We start from the raw sequence: 12119 nt of genomic DNA on the forward strand, positions 1-12119 counted from the left end.
CCATTATGTGTATTTTCTCTCTTTTATAGTATTCCTATATGTATTGACACATAAACCACGTTTTTGCTTTTCTATTCATTTCCACGTTCCTTTTGTTCTTTAGCATTGTGGCCTGTACGGGGCAAGTTGGTAGGTAGGTTGGTAATCGTTGCCTAGATCACAGTGCGCAGGCAGGTTGGCGGGACGTCGCCGCCCGGGCTCGCATGCGTTAGTCGTCGGCATGACCACTGGACATAAAAATTATGGAATAATAAACACAATAAAGATTGTAGGCATTAATATTCTTGGCATATGACACAATAATAAGAACAATAATCTTGAGTTCATCTTACAAATCCAGGATTCATCACATGAAACAACAATTTTGTTCTAAATGAGTTCCATCACATATCAAATAAAAATTCCAGATACATCTCATCACAAATAAAATCATTGATCCAAAATGTTGCCCTCTCTTTGGTGTCATCTTTTTTGGTGCAGACACAGTAACCATCCTCATAGGACCGGTGGTGTTAATTTGGGAAGAGCTATCCGAATAGGAACATAAGCTGGCTATATATAAGTACGGTATGTTATTAGATGTATGATAAAATATATTGCATGGTAACAATATTGTTACATCAAGTACCTAGTTCGTAATTTCTTATAACTGTATATGTACATAAAAATTTAAGAAATGACGTCTTATTTTAAGTTCATAGGTACAATCTCAGTCACAGCAAGGCTAGCCACAAATTAGTTCAGAAACTAAAGTTTCTTATAGGAATTACATGATCATAACTGGATGCCACTTATCAATGGAATATATAGATACTATTACAGGAGTATAGACCAAAGAAAATAATGTATTACGCAATAGTTCATAGATAGACAGGCATTAGCGGCATATTGGCCACATCATACCACCACCAGCAACAGTACGGGTATAGGGCTATAGGCATTCATGATTTAGTTATAGTTTTTCATACCTTGTAGTTTCTAAACAAAAGCACCAAACGTACAGCTCCATTTATTCATTGGTTTGCATTATCTTGTTATTCTCATGTAAACATTGGCATGAGCATGACAATTGAGTTACTAATACAATGAGACATCACACAAGTCTATAATTTCTATGGATCCGTCTTTACTTAATTGAGACATGTAAAAACAGAACCATTTAAAAGGGGAGAAGAAGATGCACACAATAATTCAATAAATTCAACAAATACGAGAAAAACTTGTAGAATTACACATTAAAGAAAAAGGAGAAACACAAACTATTGAACAAATGAGCTTGCACAATAAAGAGTCTGGTACTACACCTCATGAACTATGATTGGTCATTCAATCCATTGCCACTAGTGTCCGCAACATCACTAGCATCCACCGTGGTTCTCTCAATGTGGGTCCAGTTCCTCTACAGTAATGCAGAGGAACACTGTTTATGTGTGTAGCACAGTGATTTAATGCCAGGAATAGCGATGGAATACTGTAGCAATAGTAATTTTGAAAACGTTAGATCTCATCTATCCGTTTCGATACAACGGTCATGGGATATACCAAATTCATATTACTGTTGCTCTCTGCAGTAGCAGTAGCATGTGATCTCGTTCCCTCTTCTAGCCCATTGATCTCCGTCAGCGACGCCGCATCATTCCGCTCGACGGCGACGCGCACGTACGGTGCCACGTCTCCGCCGGCGTCCACCAGCAGCTGCACCACGAGCTGCTGCCTCCTACACTGCGCCTCCCACAGCGACACCCTCCCTTTTGGGTCTGCACCATCACTTGCAAGATTCCGTCATCATGCATGATACTTGATCAAATTTCATCTAAATATTTCTTCAAATGCCCCATTCTCATTATTTTTTTCTAGAAGCATAATTCCTCCTATTTCGAAACTCCTCATATTTAACTGCAATACATTTTACCGGTGAAATTGTTCTCCACACCAAAAATTATCTATAATCTCTTCATGTTTCATTCAATCTAATTTGGCCACCGAATTACTCTCACCCTTTTTTTTTACGGGCCGAACTATTTTCCACCATTATTTTAGCTGTGGTTTTCATTTTCCACCAAAATTTTCCCCCTAGTAACCCATCTACCGTCAAACGGTTGCCGTCCATATCAAATAATCTAATCTACCCAGCAAAAACTCCAAGCCTCCTCATTCTCGAAGGTTCGAACCAACTGACCGAAGCACCTGGGCGTGGAGGAGTGCGGCCGGCGGCAGCGGCGGCGGTGGAGACGCAGCAAGAGACGCTCGTGAAGGTGCCTCTCGAGGCATAGGTTTGTGTTGCCCTCTGCAGTTATGCTGCTTTGTGCATGCTGTGGATTGGGCGAGCTACCAAAGAAGAGAACATAATAGTCTTTTAGATTCTGATCGTTTCTCTCTGACTTTTTTTAAGTCACTGTCATATTAAATATTTAGACACTAATTAGAAGTATTAATATAGACTATTAATAAAACCTACCACATACTCTGGACTATTTCGCAAGACGAATCTATTGAGCCTAATTAATCCATGAATAGTGAATATGATGCTACAATAAACATTTACTAATCGTGGATTAATTATACTTAAAAAAATTGTCTAATGAAATAGCCTTTATTTATGCAATTAGTTTTGTTATCAGTCTATATTTAATATTCCTAATTAACATCCAAACATCTGATGTGACAAGGGAAAAAAAAATCTCTGGATGAAAACAACCAATTAATCATTTGCTATACACACTGCAGTACCACTACCAGGTTGCTCTACAGAGAAATTTCCCCTGAAACTTACTCGTATAGCAGAACCTTTTGTGTATTGAAATACATTAGTTAATTTGTAAGTTCCATGACTTTTGAGCTACAACCAGTTTATAGGTATGTTGTAGAGTACAGATGTTTATTTAAAGCACAAAAGAGTGCTACTCAAGAGAATACACCCTTTTTCTTAAAAGAAGGAAATGATGAACAACATTATTTTGTGATCAATTCAATAAAATATAACTTTAAGTTCAATTTGATATTCTGTGTTATATATGATATATATCGTACGATCACTAAGCATTTGATATTATACAAGCTAATTATTAGGATTCCGGGTATAGAATTTTTTTATACCCTAATATTTCAAATACCCAATCTTTATATCCTGTATTTGGTCAGGCTATATATCAAGTTAATTACTGATTCGTAAATAAATTTTGTGTAATTCCTTGCAGACCACTCTGAATAAATACAAGAACTTTCGAATATATATGGAGTACGGATTTCTCTCAATGAAACATGATTCAAACAAAGTGTGCTTCCTGAGGTGAAATAGCTAACCACAAACCTGAAACCTTTTTGTCCAATGCACTAAATATTTTATATGCTTATATCTGATTTGGCCATGTCTTCTGATCTTCTAAATATCTGCCTGTGATATTCCGAAGTGTGAACATAATCCTATGGATATGATGCAATTGCAATGCTCTGGCTCACTGATTGTGCAACACGATGAACCTGCAAGTGGTGCTTGCCTTATCTGGGCTGTGAACTTAATGATCCTTATGACAATTTATTTCGACTAGGGATGTCTACTTTATAGCTCTAAAAAATCTTGCATGTCTGGTCTAGTCGTCTAGACCTTTAGATGAATTAAAATATTGTTCTTGCATGTAAAAATAGTTTGTTGGTGCTTGCAAAGATTAATAGTTTTGTTAGTTCTGTTTTCCGGCATGTAAAATATTTTGTTGCTGCTCGCAAAGATTAATTGTCATATTTAGGTTGTGTTCGTTTGAGGGGAGGAGGGGTGTTAGCTATCCGCTGTGGAAAACGTAGTAATAGATTAGTACATGATTAATTAATTAATAATTATTTAAAAAAATATAAAATAGATTAATATGATTTTTTAAAACAAATTTCCTATAAAAAATTTTCGCAAAAAATACACCGTTTAGCAGTTCGGGAAGCGTGCACACGAAAAACGAGGGGATAAGTACACCTTCAATGTATATTTTCTTAGCAATGTGTAAGCCTTGACACGTCATTAAGATTCTATCTTAACTAAATATGCTCCAATGCATAGACCTATATAACACATATTAACATGGGTCTCACCACGTTAGAAAAATATTATGTACATCAACTTTTTTTCAACATGAGCCAATAAGACAATAGTCCACTCAAACTAAAATTATTTTTTAAACTTAAGCACCAGTTGCCCAAACAAGCAACAAGTGCTTAGAATTTTTAGCCTAGCACCCAAGCTCCAATGTATGACACCTCTTCCTTTTGTTTCTCTTTCCTCCATGCACCTCCTTATCCAATACAATGGAGCTGCCCTAAGATAACTAACGGGGCCTTGCCGAACGTGGCCTTAACAGTGATTGGACATTTAGCAATCAGATACAGTGCTCCAGTGCTATGTGTTGATATATGCACTTTAGTCTAATTGTTACTATTATGTTATCTTAATTCTTAATTTTCTATTGGTGCTATATTTTATTTCGATTGTGCAACCATGGTGGTGGATAATTGGACTATAAATCTTGAATGTGATGGGGCTACTTTAGCGTCTACCAAGTCCAACAAAGAACCATCCAAATCTAAACCAAAAAAAAACTAAAGGTATTAGAATGAACATATAATTTACTCTTCTATATGTATATCTGACTATTCAAGTTTAACTTAACTATTCCATATCATGGTAGTCATCAATGTTTTATTTTAATCCAAGATTAGCCTATTCGCCCCTACCTGGTAAGTGACTTAATAAATACAACCTTGATAGTCTGACCCAAATATTTAGTTTAATAAAAAGATTACGTATATGTTTTATTATATTCAGTATATGTTTAGAAGTAAGAGGAGTTACAAAGAAAAAGAAAGGATTAAATTTAATGCATACTTAAGCACTATATGCTAATGATGTTGAGCAGCGCAATGACGAGAACCATAACACATCAGGTACATGGTCTGTATCTTAACTAGTTACTGGCGCTAACATTCTATTTTTAATAGATGACGGAGATGAACTACCTAATAAGTGAAAGGGGACTGCTTTAACACATGTTTGGGATCTACTTGACGGAGATAAGACAGTAGTAAGATGTAATAAGCTTAGACAACCCATTCAAAAAGAAGGTGGCCTTTTAGGCTGATTTTTGGGCACCATAACAAGAAATGGTGTTTACTGTCCGGTTGGTGCCAAAGATTGGAGAAAAGTTAAGATAGATAATGAACAAACCATCATTCAATTTATACATGTTAGCTCAATTTTACAAGACATAATATTGTGAATTTAACTATTATATATAGATATATGCTTGTTATGATGTCATGAAGCCAAATTCATTCATTAGTGACTTTCTTTTTTTTATACAAAGTTCTTGTGTCCTCATTCACGTGAGAAATGGATATTCAAATCAATTGGGAGAGATTGGAGAAAATACAAGGGAACATTAAAAAAGGCATTTTTAATCCAAAGAAGAAAATGTCTGTTTTGAACAAACGTTGTCCAGATGACACCGCCGAAGATGAATGGAAGGCTCTTATGAGATATTGGAAGTCCGAAGAAAGAAAAGTAAGGCACCACTATTTACACTGTTTGGTTTTTTTACTTTCATTATCTATACTATTGTTGATTTCAACATGTATAATATATAATAATTCATTATTTATTAATTTTTTCTTGTAGACCCTTAGTGAAAAGAATAAAATAAGTCATAAAATGAGGAAGACAACACCTACAACGGGTACAAAGAGTTATTCGTTGGTCTAAGGAAATGGTGAGTCATCTTCTTTTAAAAAATGTATATTTGATTCTTCTTACTTTATGTGGCTGTTTTTTTTCCTTGGGATCAGCTTGCCTCTGTACAAATAGTAGTAAAGGAAAAGTAAGAAGAATCATATATACATTTTTAAGAGAAGATCACTCATCATGTCCTCGGACCAATGAGCATAACCCTTTCTACCCGATGTATGTGTTGTCTTTCTCATTTCACGATTTATTTTGTTGTTTTCACTAAGGGTCTAGAAGAAAATTAAATAATAAATATTAAACCATTATACATTATACATGTAAAAATGAACAATAGTATAGATAATGATAGTAAAAAATTTCAAACAATAGAAATAGTGGTGCATTACTTTTCCTTTTTCGGACTTCAATTATCTTATAAGGGCCTTTTATTCATCTTCGGCAATATCATCTCGACAACACTTGTTTAAAACATACATTTTCTTCTTTGGATTAAATAGTGTCTTTTGTTAATGTACCTTGTATTTTTCTCCAATATCTTCCAATTGATTGGAATATCCATTTCTCACATGAACGAGCATACAAGAACTTTGTCTAATAAGAAAGTCACTAATGAATGAATTTGGCTTGATGACATCATAACAAGCATATATATCTTAAATTCACAACGTTATGTCTTGTAAAATTGAGCTAACATGTACAAATTAAATGATGGTTTCTCCATTGTCCTCCTTAACTTTTCTCGAATCTTTGGCACCAACCGAACAGTAACTACCGTTTCTTGCTATGGTGCCTAAAAATTGGCCTAAAAGGCCACCTTCTTTTCCAATGGGTTGTCCAAGATTATTACATCTTACTACTACACTATCTCCGTCAAGTAGATCCCAAACATGTGTACAACAGCCCCCTTTTGCTTATTAGGTACTTCATCGCCATCACCTATTAATATTAGAATGACAATGGTAGTAACTAGTTAAGATACCGTCCATATGAATAAGATTGATCTAATTACATTTGTACCTAATGTGTTCTAGTTCTCGTCATTGCGCTGCTCAACATGATTAGCATATAGTGCTTCGGTATGCATTAAATGTAATCCTCTCTTTTTCTTTGTACATCCTCTTCCTGCTAAACAAATATTGAATAAAATAAGATACATTATTAAACTAAATATCTGTATTAGACTATCGAGATTGTATTTATTAAGTCACTTACCAGTAGGGGCGAATAGGCTAATCTTGGATGACATCAAAACATTGATGACTACCATGACTTGGAATATTAGATTTACGTATAGAAGAGTAAAGTATATGTTCATTGTAATACCCTTATTTTTTTGGTTTAGTTTTGGATGGTTCTTTGTTGGACTTGGTAGACGCTAAAGTAGTCAATCTCTCCTTTGTCAGAAACAAGCTAACCATCTTTTTGCTCTCACACTCGTTAAGCATTTCCATCACTTTAGGATCTTGTTCTATTACAACCAAGCTATCTTTTCTCTTGTAGTATAGATTGTCGACTAATGAGTACCCATAACTCGATCAAATCAATCAGTTGTAGTATCATATCTCATCTCTATCTATTTCCATTTGCACATGTTTCTCTCCTTCACTTGCCCCATCACATTCAAAGTAAAGTGCATATATGTAATGTTATTTGAACTTGGAGCTTGAGAACAAGTATAGTGCTATGGATAAGATAGAATGCTCAAGAGGATGACATATTAACTCTATATATAATACTTGTGTTTCTGCTTAGACATGTAAAGATTTGATGCCACTAGGCAACGGAGTTTCGAAACCATAAATCAGCACATAGCACTTGAGCACTTTGTCTGATTGCTATATTTCCAATCATTGCTAAATATGACAATTAATCTTTTCAGGGATCAACAAAACAATATACATGCAGGAAAACAGAACTAGCCAAAGTTTTAATCTTTGCAGGCAGCAACAAACTATTTTTACATGCAAGAACAATCTTTTACTTCATCTAAAGGTCTAGACCAGACATGCAAGATTTTTTAGAGTTGTAAAGTAGACATCCCTAGTCGAAATAAATTGCCATAAGGATCAACCAGTTCATAGCCCAGATGAGACAGGCCCAAATTGAAGACTACATATATTCCTATATGGTTATCCTAGAGAAATGTACAAAGCACAACACCTCAGTCTCAGTAATTACACAAAATTTATTTAGAAATAAGTAATTAATTTGATAGAGAGCCTGGCCAAATACTGTTTCCCATTGGTATTGGCTGCCTAATCCAACCTATTTACTAATTATTTTTCTAATTAGAGACAAGGAACTGGCTTGTGTTTTTGCTTAGATATATTCAGAATTATTAATGAAACAGTGTGTACTTTAGGATCCGCCGCCGCCGCCGGCGACTGCGTGCTCACGTCTCCGGTCGTAAGGTAATTTTAGAAGATGAAGGCATGATACTCTACTTTGCTTCCTGGGAAAAATGTCAATTTATTTACGGTAAAGATTTAGCAATATAATGAGTTGATATACACTAGTTTGAATTGGTTTTACAATTGTTAGGTCACTGTTTGGAAGGCTCAAGTGAAATGGCTGGGCTCAGCCAAGGGGAAACAGTGCCTGGCCAGCACTGTTCATCTTCTTCCCTGTTCACACGTACTAGCAGAAAAAATAAAGAGGGGACCGTGCATATGGAGGTAGGGCTACGGTAGTGAAATGACAACAATGTCTTAACAAAAACACGTCCCCAAGAGTGACGAATTCAATGGTGTTTGTAGTTTTCAGAGAGGATACCCGTGTTGGCTGGAACACAAGTTCTAGATCTAGGACTTCAGCGACCTTGGGCATAGAAGTGGCAGCTCCGGTGATGGAACGGATTGGAACGAGGAAGCATCACGTGTTCTAGGTCAAGGGGGTTCTATTTTTATGGAACCGTGAAAGAGAAGAGGGTGCTGGTTGGACTGGCCACGGCAGCAGCCATGGCAGCAAGTGGGAGGTTGATGGCTGCTGACCACGGTCACCGGGAGGAAGGGCAACTTTAGAGGAGGGTCTATCTATTGCTGGGAGATGCTGGTGGCGCGAGGAAGCTGCACGAGTTGGCCGGAGATGGCGCACTCCTCGCAGATCAGATGCAGCCGCTGCCAATCTGCCACCGAAACCGAAAGTTTTGGGAGCGAACGAGGACAAGCTGAGGACGTACCTAGCAATCCCGGCCGGACGGACCAACTGATTTCCGATCGGCTGCCCGGCGGTGAGTCCTCTCGACGACCGAGATCCAATTTCTGATCGGCCGGCAGGAGGCCGCTTCGCCTCGATTGCGCCCGTTCAGCAACGTGCCGATCTTGGTTCTCGGTTCGAGGGGATGAGGAGGGCGTTGGAGTTTTTCGCGTGTAGATCGATTGGATTGTTGACGATATGAGCGGAAATGGTTAGGCGGCAGATTGATTATTGGGAGGGAAATTTTGGTGGGAAAGCAGAACCACAGCTAAAAAATGGTGGGAGTAATTCGGTGCCCAAATTACATCTATATCTACTACTATTATAACCGTCTATCCAGAAATATAACCAGTGTTACTCAACAAACAAAAAAATTAGTTCATATTTCAGTGGATAACACGCTTGGCCTATCACCATCAATACTGGGTTCAAACCAAATTCGGCCTAATTAAATTAGCAATGTTCCAGCCTTTTGATTTATTATTTCTCTTTTATGTTCTGGTTTATTTATTTGTTTGTTTGTTTCTCTATGATTTATTTCTTTGTTTCTCTCTTATAATACGATTAATTTCTTTTTTCCACTTTTATATTTTGATTTATTTCATTATTTCCTTATTTCTCTTTTATATTATTCTTTTCTTTTCCTCTTTTATACTTTGATTCATCTCACAATAGCACGAGGATTTCATTTCTATTTTCTCTAAAAAGAAAACAAATAGATGTTTCACCTAAATAGGATGTGAATTTCACATACCGATTTTTAGTCTCAACGCAACACCGCCACTCGCTAAATAAGGTAGGTGGTATTTCGATTATGAATGAAGACACATGCACGTTAAAACCTTATGCTATTTTCAACCAAGTTCTCTAAGTCCTCCCTTTGATTTTTTAATTTAATACAAATATTTAATTTTAAACAATGCATAGTGACTATTATTGAGAACCTTTTTTTTCCTTTCTCTTTATTTTCCTTGTTCTTGTTTTCTTCTCTCTTCATTTTTTTTCCTTTCTTTCCTTCTTTTCTTCTTTATTTTCCATTTTTTATTTTCCTATCTCTTGTTTTCCCTTTTTCTCTGATCCCCCATGCAAGTCATTATCACCCCATACAAGCCTTATATATTATGCAATTTTAGAAAGGCGGATTGAAATCCGAGTTAAACCTTAATTTCACGGCCTATTTGGACGAAACATTTGCTTTATTTGTTGTTTTACGGTATAAACAGAATCATAGCACCATCGTGATTCCAGTTTTATTATTAGATGTATTTCTATGGAAAACAGAGATGTAATTTCTAGTATTTAATATCAAAACTTTCTGAACATTTTTTCTTAGATTGAGTTATCTTTTTCAAATAAAAGTGAACCTAATGTTAAGTTTCAACCTTCTCCTTAAAAAATATATATGAAAAATAATTTCCATTGGTGAACTTTCTACCTAAACATAATATTTCTATTCATAAACATGACACATAAATAAAATATTTTCATTCATTAACTTTTTTCATAAATATAGATAAACTTTACACATAGATTAATATTTTATGTCATAAACTTTATGCACAGGTATTAATAAACGTTAAACATAAATAAAATACTCCATCCATAAACTTTATACATAAAATGAAATATTTATATGTAGAAATATTTTTGCACTATAAATTTGGCACTATAAAAGCACAGATTTAATTTGAGAAATTATTTAGGTGACAAAATTTAGTTGTTAAATTTACAATCTACTGTCTGGTATGTTTGATAATTAAAAATTATAAAAAACAGCACTATAAATTTGAGACTAAAATCTAAAATTTTTTTGGAGTTAAATTTTCAATCCATTGTATCTGAAATATTTGATAATAAAAAATATAGCAAATAACACTATAAACTTGGCACTAAAACTCTGCTCCAACGTGCTATCTCGCTACCAAAACAATAATAATAATAATAATAATAATAATAATAATAATAATAATAATAATAATAATAATAAAAACATGCATTCCTAGGAGGCAAACCTGCACCGTTGGATTTTTACGGAAAAGCCTTATTCACTGCGCTTCGAGGCGTATTCTTTTTGCTTGTGAGGGAAAGTGAGATGATCTAGTGATGATGCGATTAGTAGTAGATCTCCGGTGCAGTTACAATCAAATAAAGCCAATCTACTTTTCCACCATGTTTTCCCTCCGATCGAGTAATCAATCTGCCGCCTAACAGTTTTCGCGCGCTCATATCCAATAATCTAATCTACACGGAAAAAACTCCAACGCCCTCCACATCCCCTCAAGCTGAGTAATTGACCAAGATTGATCGGCACATCGGTGAACGGGCGTGATGGTGGCGAAACGGCCTCCTAGCACTTGGAGTTCCCCGCGCCACCAGCATCTCCCAGCAATAGGTTTCCCTTCCTCCCGGTGATCGACCGTGGTCAGCAGCCATCAAGCTCCCAGAGTCCCACTCGATTGGCCAGTCCAACAAGCACCTCTTCTCTTTCTTTCACGAGACCACAAAAATGGATCCCCCTTGACCTAGAACACATGATCAATGCTTCCTCGCTTCAATCTGTTCCATCACCGGAGCTGCCACTTCTATGCCCAACGTCGCTGAAGCCCCGGATCTAGAACTTTAGCAACCGAGCTTGTTTATAGTTTTGCATATAGTCAAATTACTGTATGCAATTTCTTCTCCTTTTTTAAATGGTATCTTCTACATGTCTTAGTTAAGTGAAGATAGATCCATAGAAGTTACAAGTGTAGCTGACTTGTGTGATGTCTCATTGTATTTGTAACTCAATTGTAGTGCTCATGCCAATGTTTAGATGAAAATAACAAGACAGTGCATACAAATGAATAAATGGAGTTGTCTTTTCCTTTTGTCTAGAAACTGCAAGTGTGGAAGACTAGAACTAAATCATGTATGCATGTAGCCCTATACTTGTACTGCTGCTGCTGGTCTGCTATGGCCAGTGTGCCTCTGATGCCGTTGTCTATCTATGAGCTATTGCATAATGCATTACTTCGTTTTGTCTATACCCTTGTGATAATACCGATATATTCCATTGAGAAGTGATATTATGTTGTGATCATGTAATTCATGGGATTGCTTTGACTGAGATTGTCCCTATGAACTTAGAACAAGACATCATTACTTAATTTTTATGTACATGTACCGTTATAAGAAATTGTGAACTAGGCACTTGATGTGATAG

General features: G+C 36.0%; 1 long non-coding RNA gene across 2 annotated transcripts; it reads right to left on the minus strand.

Moving 5' to 3' along the window:
* Positions 1-277: 277 nt before the first annotated feature.
* On the minus strand, positions 278-9238 carry LOC107304501. 2 transcript variants are annotated; one of them, XR_001550587.2, is made up of 3 exons: positions 8901-9232; positions 1305-1757; positions 278-552 (listed from the first exon to the last, which is right to left on the minus strand). It is a non-coding gene; the product is annotated as an uncharacterized LOC107304501 (long non-coding RNA). The 2 variants fall into 2 exon arrangements; XR_005812044.1 differs by lacking the exon at positions 278-552 and adding an exon at positions 2180-2328 and having other exon boundaries at positions 679-1757; positions 8901-9238.
* Positions 9239-12119: the final 2881 nt, after the last annotated feature.

Source organism: Oryza brachyantha, chromosome 6, assembly GCF_000231095.2.
Source record: "Oryza brachyantha chromosome 6, ObraRS2, whole genome shotgun sequence".
NCBI lineage: Eukaryota > Viridiplantae > Streptophyta > Magnoliopsida > Poales > Poaceae > Oryza > Oryza brachyantha.